We start from the raw sequence: 12,264 nt of genomic DNA, 5'->3' as shown, positions 1-12,264 counted from the left end.
CTGAGTGTGCAATGGAGTGAGAGAGAGATAGGCAGAAAGACTTGCCCAAATTATATTGACTATATTTGACTATTGTCAAATGTCATTCACCCACCCAGTGTTTTTTCGCTAGTGCCTCCAATGTCCTGCTGGGTGAAATTAGTAGCCAGCTGTGTGAACAAATGTTTTGGAGACACTGGGTCGGATCAATTAGAAAATATTGAAGAAAGACATGGATTTTCCATAAAAATATTTATTTGAAATAAAATATTATGCAGGGTCCTCTGGGTTGGGCTTGGAGCTCTTTTCTTTAACGAGACATATTTCTCTGTAATATAGTGAAGCATTTAAATGCAGTGAGAGGAACGAAACAGAAGAACTCTTGTCCAGCTATCTTTATTTCCACAGACAAGGCTGAAATAGGCTATAGACAGTGCATGGGAAACTGAGGGCAGCCCCATTTCCAAATGTTTTAAAATAAACTCAATACATACTGTGCATGGACGTGAATGTGACGTGATCAGTTAACCTCGGATTATCTATTATTATCTAAAAAAATAATAATTTAATTTAGTTTTTTCACATATTCATCCGTGCCCTTTGGCTTTATCCAACCTCTAGACATTTGTTTTTTTAAAGAGATTCAAATGTATGCATAACTCATTATCCATTGCCAAATTTGCATATCTATTAGTTTAAAAATGTACCCTATTAACCTGCAGTGTCTCGCCTTAATTCATTAACTGCAGTGATTGGAATATGCGGAAGATAAAGAATTCATTTATTAATTAATTCATCAGTTTAAGACTTTAAGACCAAACTTTGAAGCACTTTTATTTCCCATACCTTGTTTCAGTGAAACAAACAAATTAAATTAATTAATTAAATTTAACAAGGAGATTATCTGTTAATACTAACCCTCACGGCAGCAAATGGTGGTAGAATCCTGCACAGACACAAATGCTACTCTGGATTCTGTCTCCACCTCAGAAGTGAAATTATGAATCACCTTGCTGATTGGAATTGTCTCATTCAGTTCAGTTCAAGTTAATAGTGAGTGACTAAGCGGATGTTTAAAAGTCCAGTCTGTTGCCGACTCAAACTGTTCATTCACTGCTGAACTATCGCCATACAAGCCCCGTTTATTTACTTATTAATGTTCGTACAAGTACAGACAACTAATACATCAAGGAAGACCATGGAATTAACTTGTACATTTTGAAGTGGTTGCAGTAATGGCTTTAAAAACAAAGACATACATACTGAAGCGTCAGGCCTGAATAGTCACATGCACACTACACACTCTTCCAACATCTGGACACCACTTCCTTTATAGTGTCAGCACATAAATCATTTGCTGTAGAACCGTTCAACACAAACAAAATTCCCATAGAGACTTGGCGAACACAAGAGCCCAGGCATTAGCATTCTCTGTGCAAAATCCAAACAGTTTACATATGTAAATCCAAATACCAATAAAAATACCTCGCTTTCACAATGATTCAGAAGCATAGGGCATGTGCAGATCTGCCAGAAACGTAATAAGGCACCTACGTTCCTTTCCTGAGAACTGGTATCTATGGCAACAGAACACCCATCTGTGATGCCACATCCATGGTTGCGTTCCGAATCGCATACTCTTTCTTTTTTCTATTCTACATACTACATCCGACGATAAAAATAATCTAGTTAGGATGCAGTAGGCATACTATTGGGACATACTTTACTCTCTTATTTCATCATAACATTGCGCCTTGATTCTTGCCTCTTGCTTTTATATCCGTCGCATCCCTGTTTGTTTTCATATGGAGGCTTCGTTGATGTGACGTCACTTCACGTGCGCAATGGATTGTGGGTCAGAATCGCCCAAATAGGATGCAGTTTTCAACACTAACAATCTTGGCCGCATGAAGTAGGACATCCGGGTACTTCTAACCATCCTAAATCTGGCCACAAGAATCGGGACATCCTAAATCTTTTTTCTACATACTATATAGTAGAAAGTATGCGATTCGGAACGCAACCCAAGACCGTCATCACAAGGTGATATTTTTGTAGGGCAAATACAGCTCAAAGTGGCCAAATAATGTTTGTACCAACAATTGATCACAACAATAGCAATTGTTCTGGAAATAGTTTCCTTTTACTAGAGGGTCAGAGGGTGTTGCATTGTGTACAGACTTTGAAGCCCACTGAGGAAGATGGCTATTTGTGATAGTGGGCTACATCAATAACAAAATATTTCATTAGATTTAAAGTGACAAACCCCCAAGTAATTATCCTCTAAATCAGCTTTTCGCTTCAGTTTGGTGAGGCTTTATTGTGTCTCTCAGCCGGCACACATAGTGGAGTATTCAGCAGACCTGGCTATTTTCTGTCCGAGTTACTGCAAACAAAAAAATATAACTAAATGAGTGACACATGCTAGTCTTAAATGTGTAAGGTGGACAGCAACATTATTCCAAATGAATACCAATGTCGCTCTGTGTCTGCCGGATTCTAAATAGGCAGCTTTTGACAAAGATGATGATATTTCAGTGTTGGATTGTTAACACAGCTCGCAAGAGGGCAAAAAACAATGGTTTGATACACAAGCGTTATCTGAAAATCAGGCAGAAAAGCAAAATAAAAAGGCAACATGACAATGTGTCCCCCATTGTCCCCAATGGTTAAATTTGCAGAATTGTCAAACGAAACAAACAACAAAAGTTTTTGGCCACCTTGGACCATCAGAGCAAGCTGAAAACAATATACTTATTATGTCTCGTAGAATTAAGGGTGCATAAATAATATGAAGGAGTATGAGCGGTGAAATCCAATGCCTCTAGGGCTAAATTGAGCCCAAGACAAACACACATGTTGTTGTTTAGTTCATCAATTTATGTATTTAGTTCATTGTCTCATAAATTAACTGATCAACAATGTCCCACCAGACAAAAACAGCAATGATCATTGTAGACCACCACATGGCACTCTCTGACCCTTCTAATCAGACCTCGTAGTGCTCCACTGTCTTCCATAAATGGAATTGATCCCCAATTGTTTGAAATTCCCTGTCTGGGGGGCGCCTTTAGCTCAGTTGGTAAGGCGTCCACCTCCCGGGCCGGGCCCAGCCCAGCAGCAGACCCGGGTTCGATTCCCACCCGCGGTCTATCTCTGCATGTCACTCCCCTCTCTGCCCCATTTCACCTCTGTCTCTCTGCACTATCAATAAAGCATAAAAATGCTGAAAAAATATCTTTAAAAAAAATAAAAAATAAATTCCCTGTCTGAACGGTTCCCTCCATTCCACACAAGCTCTTCTCACAGGCACTCGGAGACAAAATCCCTGCATTCCGAATCCCATACTGTTTCTTTTTTCTATTCTACATACTACATCCGACGATAAAAATAATCTAGTTAGGATGCGGTAGGCATACTATTGGGACATAGTTTTACTTATTTATTTCATCATAACATTGAGCCTTGATCTTGACTCTTGCTTTTGTATCCGTCGCATCCCTGTTTGTTTTCATATGGAGGCGCCGTCGATGTGACGTCACTTCAGGTTTGCACTTTATTATGGGTCAGAATCGCCCAAATAGGATGCTGTTTTCAACACTAAAAATCTTGGCCGGATGTAGTAGACATCCGGGTCTTTCTAACCATCCTAAATCTTTTTTCTACACTATACTAAATAGTAGAAGGTATGCGATTCGGAACGCAGGGAAAACGTTTCATACATGTGAGGAAAGGGGGGGGGGGGGGGGGGGGGTTTGGGACACAGGTGCGGACCCAGGGGTGTCTTAAAGTTATCCCCGGAGGGATAAGCACTAAACCGCTATTGCAATGATGGGGAAGGGGAGAAAAAAAAACACAACAGAACTGTAAAGGGCCACACAGGCTTCCTTTAAGAAAACACACAAAAGACCAACTTAACCACTGCTGCCAAGCAGCTGAAAACACACACAAATAACAAAACAGTTTTGGAACACTACACCCTGAGAACACTCAGAGAGACCATGGGCCTCTCCGAATAGTCCAATCTCCTAACCTATAAGCCTCCTTTCCTATACCTTAACCCCTAAACGTCATCGGGGTTAAGGAGAGATGAAAGGTGCTTCCTATCGAACATAGGAAAAGACAGCACTGTTTCAAATTAATTCGACTCCACTTTTCCTAACCGACGTCATTGTGCGACGGCGAGTATTGCTGACGTGAGTCACTAGCGTGAAACTACACTATTCTCCGAAAATGGACTAGAACAAGCGCTCGTTTGATCCATGCGTTATTTTCATATTGATTTTAATCAGGTTGTCGCCAACAGAGTGAGAATCACTTAGATCTGATCCGGCCAATGGGAATATTTAAGGCCACTTGAATCCCAATTCACATGTGGAATAAAAAGAGGCTACACTTATGTTGATGTTGAAATGAACTGCCCCCAGTAACTTCATTAAATGTGAAGTTGGTATTTTATATTATGGTGTAAATTATGTGCTACGAAAATAACTATTATGATGTTGGTCTTTTATGAGTTCTTTATTATCTTTAGTGTGGGGGAGGGGGGGTATTTTGTTTTAGCCGAGTTAAATCTTCCTCTCTTCTCCTCTCCTCTCTTCCGTTTTACCTCTCGTTCGTATTCGTGTAGAGTCGGTAAACTCCGTCGGTGGCCTGTTGCTTTAAATATTGCCGCCGTAAAGGATTATGGGATACCACTATCTCCTTTCCTTTCGCATAGGTTGGTCCGGAGTAACCTATGCTAAAGGAGGGTTAAAGGATGAATCGAGGCTCCTTTCCTATGCCTTTCCTAAGCATTCTGAGAATTCGAATCACCTATCCGCTGAGTACTTTCGATTCATCTCGATAGGGAAGGAAATTTCCTATGCAAAAAAGACTATTCGGAGAGGCCCCCACTCACAATCTCAGAGGGCGAGACAATGAGCAGCACAGAGCACTGGGGTCTCAGGGCATGTATAAACTCCTCACACCTGGGTTCAATCAGCCAATCAGTGCAACACACACACCTGAATCAGTAACCATTCTCAGGGAGCCGAAAGATTCTGTGTCCTCACACTACTGTTACTGTTCCCAACCTTTTCTATCATGTGCGTTAATAAATATTTCTTCCTCTGACTTAGCTAACTGTATACTTAAATGCATACTTGTTGTATATATACTTGTATACTTGCTACGAGGCATTTGCCATAATTGCCTTTTTTTCCCACTGTTGCCCATGCACAGAAAAGGACATTGTGTATTTGCTTTCAGCAGATGTATATGGCAGGCACTTGAAGCGATTCATCTTATTGATCAAGACCCCCCTTACAAAGGAACCGTATACATGCTGAAAAACTAGAATGTATGACGGTGTGACAGTAATTATGAGATAATAATAGCCGTTAAAGATGGTTGTATAGGAGACATACTATACAGATGCAAACAGACCAGGTTTAGTAAAAGAAACACCTAAATGTACATTTTGGACCATTTTTTTTTACACAAGTATGAAAGAAGACATGTTACGGAAGCAAAATTGACCAGTTCTTGAATAAACAGTGTTTTTGCCTGCATTCTCGCCGGTGGATATTAGTCTGAGACATTTTTAATATGATCAGCTCTGCATGCGAGTCAATCTTCCACAGTTCGCTAAATGGCAACCAACACACAAGTTTATGCATCACTTAGTGCCAGACCATTCTGTTTGTTAAATCAGAGTCAAGCAGTCACACAGCAGGAGAGCATGTCAGATATAGCCTGCAGCTCTCTCCCTCCCTCTAACAAGCGACTTTCAGTGTTTACTGATGTGATTAACTTGGGTTTTTGATCACTCCTGTTGCTCTCTTGCTGAGTTATCTGGGGGAGACAGTTCCCTCTTCAACTTGCTAACTTGCCCGCAAAACTATATAGGCTATGCACTCCGAACCAATGAGCCGACTTGGTTTAATTATGACCGAGGAGGGACAGTCAGACAACTCATTTTAGGCAACACACCGTACTACCGACTTATTCATATTAAGTCGGGCAAAATATTATGGCTTTCAAGACAGTTTCAAATGGCAGATCATTGCTTGCTTAAATTATACACATTTATCTCCATTGTGTTTTTATTTTTCCACCTCAGAATAATGTGACGTAATTGGCCTCGTGCTGGATAACAAGAGACCAATGTAGTGGAACACACTCTGATTTTAATGTTGTTCCAAAAAATGCTTCTGGACTGAGACTTGTATTTAAAAGGTGCTACCAGGAACTTTCAGTTTGTGTTTATTCTAGTGGCCCCTTTGGAAGTAGGCCATAGTGTTTTTACTATGCCAGCTGTTGTTCCTGGGTGAGTGTACCCATGACAAAGGCATTAAGAAAAACTATATTAACAGCATTCTTTGCACTGATGGTCTGGTTTGCTGATCATCAGAGAAAACATTTGACTGTTTCACAAACATTTAAAAGTTCCTTTTAGCTACTTAAATGTCTACAAAACCAAAATGATCTCCTTCTCAAGAAGTAAGATTGTCTTAGTGTTACAACACAGCATCGTAGCCTATAGGCATCAATGTGTGTGGCCTCCAACAGCATACCCAAGAACATTCTTTTTTTTCTTTCATTTAAGTCAGCTCGAAGCAATCAAAAAATCAGCTAGACAGTGAAACAGACAGTGGCTTGATTAGCTAATCAAAGACCAAATGTTTCAAATGTTACCATGTTTGAAAACCCCCTGCTTGAGAGTGGAATAGGCAGCAATGAAAAAGGATGGAACAGGGTTTAGCGAGCGGTCAATAATAATGTAGTTTGTCATTGTTTTGAACTTTGCGTACGTTTTTAGGGCGCTGAACCGAGTAGCTTGCAAAGAGGTAAGGGATCAATAAATCCATGAGACACCCAGCGCAGGATTACCAGGTTAAAACAGAAACTGATTTAGATTAAAAGCCTATATGAGGTTTAAAAGGTGCATTATCTCACAAGAGGGTACAAATGTATTTAGACGGGGTATTGTTCGTCAAAGAGAGGAAATTCTTTTAAGGAAGGATTGGGTTTAGGAGGACCAGTCAATAGCCTTCCATGGAAATCTAACGCAGAGGGAGACACATTTTGTTTGGCAATGAGGGCTTGAACCATATAACACACACACACAAATACACACACACACGGCTGCCTAAAGCATCTATATCCTCCATCAAACATCTGAGGGGAGCGATTTCTATGGTTTCGGTTTGAAGACCAAATGCTCCATACATCAAACAGTAGGCTATACATTACATATTCAATATGTGATGGATGGGTCTGGTGAGAACTGAACTTAAATATAAAGAAATAAAAGCTGCTCTAAACACATGAAGAAATAGCAGAGACTGAATGAGAAGTGAACAGTGGAACAATGTTCTCGTCTTATAACTTCGGAGTAAATAATTGTAAATAAATGTAACTGTCTATGGAGAAATATATTTTACTGCTGTTACCCTAAATTGGAAGATTTATTAAAGGGCATCTTATTTCCCCACACACTTTCATGCAATTTGATTAGTGTTGCCAAATTGGAAATAATGTTGTGAATGTTAAAGCTAAAGTGTGTAACTTCTGTTGCCCCCGTGAGGAATTCTGAGTAATTACAACAACACTGTCGACGAATCTACATGAGGTAAGCCCTTCAGTGATCGCTCATGGATTTTATTCCTTCTGCTGTACGTCCAGTTATTGTCTTAGCAGTAGAATCAACAACTCAAGCATTTCTTGGGATTTTTCTGAGCTCCTGCGCCAGTGTTTGAGGGGCGACACCAGTCTGTTAACAATGCTATACTGAGAAATTTAGAGAGAGTTTGGTGGAGCTAATAGGCTAAATCAACTTTGCATCAACTCGTTTACCGATGGCTTGAATGATACCGACATTTATTTCGAAAAAGTTACTCACTATAGCTTTAAACATTTGTTGGCAAGTAACTACGATAAGACACATGGAATCACTGCATGTCCTTCCCCTCTCTCCCCATGTCAAATAAATATGATTAAATTCGGAAAGGTAACGGGAAATTGATAACACTTGCAAGGGAAATTATTAACAGTTCAAGAGGCTTAACACCCCAGCTGGAAGCTCATATGAGAAAAAAAGAGCAACTCTTCTCCATTGTGGGATAAGTGATGCATTAGAGTCCTCAGTTGACTGGGATAGGTCATTGAACTCTGTCTTTATGTTATCTGCACTAAAATATATTCTTATTTAGCTTTACAACCTTCATTAAGTTCCAGTTAAGGCATACATCTATATGTAATACTCTATATTCTCAGTGAATCCCATACAAATGATTAACTGATCTTATTAACAACAAGTGACACATAATGCACTATATTTTTCTGTATGGGTAATCTTTGCTAAAAAAAGTAGAGTTCTCAGTTATTTTAAGGTTATTACTAAAATATCTGCTTTCAGTAGGAACCAATAGGATTGGGGCTCATCATGAGCGTGCTACATCTGTCTGTATCTGTGAAATGGGATTTAACATTTAGGAGCATTGCAGTCTTTTTGAAAGTCCAAATCAGAGTTCATTTGATACTTTGGTTTGTTTTATATTCAGTCTGGTTGGTGCTATGGAAGTTTTTTTTGTCCTTTCACACACTGAATGAATGCATGAGTCCCTTCTCCACTTTATCTGGAATTACTTTGTAAACGTCATTATTACTGTGGACTCCATTCAGCATATTGTATGTTGTTTTGTAACTGTATGTTCTCTGCAGTCAACACTCTCCTACTCATGTTACATGTGTTGTGCACCTGTGTACACAGCGCAGGCAGCATTCCTCCGCCTTTCACTTAATATAATGTAATTGGGTCATATAATGGTCTGACTGCAATAAAACCCATTAGGCTTCACTTGGAAACTCTGAAATGAAAGACAAGTGCTTCTCCGATAAGCCTTGTACAGTGTAGGATATGAAATATTCAAACACTTTCATTAAAAACTTCTTACAGACTTGATGTGATGTACGTGGCTTGGGTTAGCTGCTATTCCCAAAACCTTTGCTGCAGCTCTGAGCTGTCCAACCTAATAAATCTAGTTTGAATACAGGCATGTTCACATCACTTGGTCAGTATGAATTATGTACCAACAATGCCCTTTACGAGGACCATTACTTACACCATTAAACGTCACAGTAATGTTTATACAGTGTTGCTGTATAGTTTGAAGATTGCAGCTTAAGGATGCAAACCCACTTTATGCTTATTACCCAGAAATATCTGATGTCTGTATACATTTTTAATGTATAGCTTCATGCAAATAAGTTGGACAGCCTTTACATCCTATTCAAATCAGTTTAAGATGAAAGTTATTTGACCTGGTATCATTCTTCTTGCTACACTTAATTAAGAGATCTCAAATATTATAAGGAAATAAATAAAAGCAAATGAGGGACCGGACTTTGTCTAAGCTTTAGGCTTTGACACATATTGTAATTATGGTCATCTTGTATTATGGAAGACAATCTCACTCACTTTATTGCTTGGGTGATATAGAAATGTTGTATTCTGATGTGATTCTAGGGATGAATCGCTGAGCCCTTCAAGTGGATTCTCTGTTGTATCCCGGTGATCACTATCATTGGAAAAACAACATGTACCAAGGTGTTAAACCCTGTTGAAGCATGCTGAGTCTGCACTATGTGTGATTGCATTTTGGGGGTCTTGGCGTGTTGTTTTGTGAAATCAGAGCCTAAAAAAACTCATTCTGTTTTTTGATTATACAACCTAGACAGATAGCGCAGTTGCACATATTACTAATATGTTTATCTTGGCTGTATACAATCTGACTTCCCATGCTTGAAACTAACCAAACAAGCACTTGATACGGTTTTATAACAAAATCTACTGCAGTCAACAAAGCAGTAATATGGTGGTTACTTGTATTATCTAATTGTCTTTAATGATGAAGCAAACCATCATTTACTACACATAAAAACTGGCTGATAATGTATCCAGTCAACACTCGTTTGCATATGACCAACAACAGCTTCTCAGCTATTTTCAAGCTTTCGTAATGCAACATTTGAGCATTATAACAGTCTCTCTCTTGTAAGGAAATCATCAAAGCCAAGAGGGGCTCCAGAGGCATTACTTGTATCTGGTGCCAGAATATGTCTGTTTTATGTACAGTATGTGCATTTCACTACATTACCGTTGGACAAATTGTGTGTTTACCTCGTACATTTTGTCTGACATGTTTACAAGCTGCTATCTAAAAAAGCTGCCTTTTTTTACTGCACAAATGTCCTTCTCATAAAGTTAGCCTGTAATGGATTCATATGGAGTATGTCTGTTGTATGTTACGGTGCACTTAACTACATTACAGAATGACTAATAGTGCTTTTTTTTGTCCCTATACATTTATGGCAAGACACTGCAAGCAAAAACATTGTCAAGCACTGGTTGATTTTGAGATCTATTTTGCTTCCGTAACATGTTATCTTTCATACTGCTATGTCCAACATGTACATCTGGGTGTTTAATTGACTAAACCTTGTCTGGTTGGGTCTGTAAAATTTCTCCCATTCAACCATCTTTATTAACAACCATCATCTCAAAATGTGTTCTGAACCAAAAATCTCAACCTATAGGCCTAAAGCACTTACAACAACTACTTACATCAACTTTACTTCTCAAAATCATTCTAACACTGATGACACTGACTGACATTATATCTAGTCTAGGATCAAATGAATTGTTCACTGCAAAAATGTCTCAATCAAGTTACTCTGTAATGGATTCTCTATTGTCTTTTTTTCCTTTATAAAACAGTGGGCAAAAAAACACAATTTCAATTCGCTTTATTTTGTCTCAATTCCGGTGCAGCAAACTGTCTGCCTCCTCTTGGTTTGAGGCTGCAGACACGTCATTCTGGAGCGTTTTAATTGATTAAAAATAAATGCTGCTGGAATACAGTGATGTTTCTGTTCTGAGAAATAAAGCAGAGTTAAAAGAGAAAATGTCAATGGCCGTGATTCGGGGTTTTGCAAAAATAAACAGCCTGGGATTTATGTTTGATGTAATATAATAGCCTATAGATTTACTGACATATGTACGGGGGAGAGTCGTAAGAAAGGAAAAAAAATAGGAATACGTTTTTATATATTAGCATTTTGCAGCCGTTATGATAATAACTATCTTAAATCATAGCCTAAAGCGGTGTATTGGTTCTGTTCCACGCCAAACATAGAGGAAGTATAGCCCACAACAGAAACACAAGGAATAATTTATTTAAATATGATTAAACTATTTTCCCTGAAAAATGTGTTAATTAGCCCGCAACCCTGAACAGTTGTCTACAGCAGATCCACTCTCATGTTGCATGCATCATGTTTTTTTTTTTTGTTTTTTTTGCATGAGAGTTGAATCTCGGGGCAAAAAGAAAAAGATTATTACGGATTTAGGAAAAGTGAAGCTCCAACCTGACTTTAAGGAGCTTAGGCGCGCTCATGTCACTCGCACAGGAGTTTTTTCAGGGTGTCAAACCCCGAGATTATTAACTCAGCTGGGACACCATCATCCTCACCAAAGTAGGCTATAGAAAAATACAGCAGGAAGGACGCTGCGCAAAGAAGAAAATGGAAATAAACAAATAAATAAAATGTAATAATCTTAATAAATAAAACAATCTTAAAGTGAATGTTTGGTCCTTCACTTACCTTCTGATCATCAGTCACCAAAAGTTTAATTCCCATTAATAAGCTGAATCAAATAGCCTAAGTGTTCGAAGAAAGATAAAGAGTCCTTATAAATCGAAACTGTTTGTATAATATTCCCGTGGTTCCGCTTCAGTTTCTCCCCCGAGCCTCCACCTGTGAGCGGTAGCAGCAACTCTAATCAGCCCGGCGTCAGTTATGACATAAATACAATCATGAGACTCTGCTGAGCCAAGACGATCACGACTTCCGCTGGGATCTTTCACAATAAAAGACTCACTCGCTGATTTTCACCATGTCTCAAAGAGACACTTTACAGAATTTATCTTAATCACTCAAATGTAAAATTCATTCAAAGCCTCCTTTAAAAATCTGTGAACTGGCCGACCTCGAGGCATGTCTGTTGTCAATGCAGATAAGAATGCCTTGACTGAGGTAAACTGACCCTGCGCATTTTTTCGTGTCAGGTTTTTTTTTTGTTAGGGACAGTGCATATTCATGTTACAGCTGTAAAAATGCCAGATTTTAGCAAACTAGATGCTAGATTTCATCTGCTGTCCCTGGCATGCAAAGAAATGCAGGTTAAAAAAAGAATACATATACAAAGGCACAAATAACACAAGAAAATAAAAGAGTTTA

General features: G+C 38.8%; 1 protein-coding gene across 1 annotated transcript in view; it reads right to left on the bottom strand.

Annotated features, from left to right (window-relative positions):
- The window catches only part of opn5 (opsin 5), a 43,245-nt gene extending 31,582 nt beyond the window's left edge, over positions 1-11,663 (bottom strand). Inside the window, exon 1 of the mRNA XM_080047648.1 lies at positions 11,629-11,663. The gene's annotated coding sequence lies outside the window, so the exon portion shown is untranslated. The remainder of the gene's footprint in view (positions 1-11,628) is intronic.
- Between the last annotated feature and the right edge of the window lie 601 nt (positions 11,664-12,264).

The sequence above is a fragment of the Ammodytes marinus genome (assembly GCF_949987685.1).
Source record: "Ammodytes marinus genome assembly, chromosome: 19".
Lineage (NCBI taxonomy): Eukaryota > Metazoa > Chordata > Actinopteri > Uranoscopiformes > Ammodytidae > Ammodytes > Ammodytes marinus.
The sequence above is the reverse complement of the archived record's forward strand: the minus strand, read 5'-3'. Positions and strand labels throughout refer to the sequence as shown.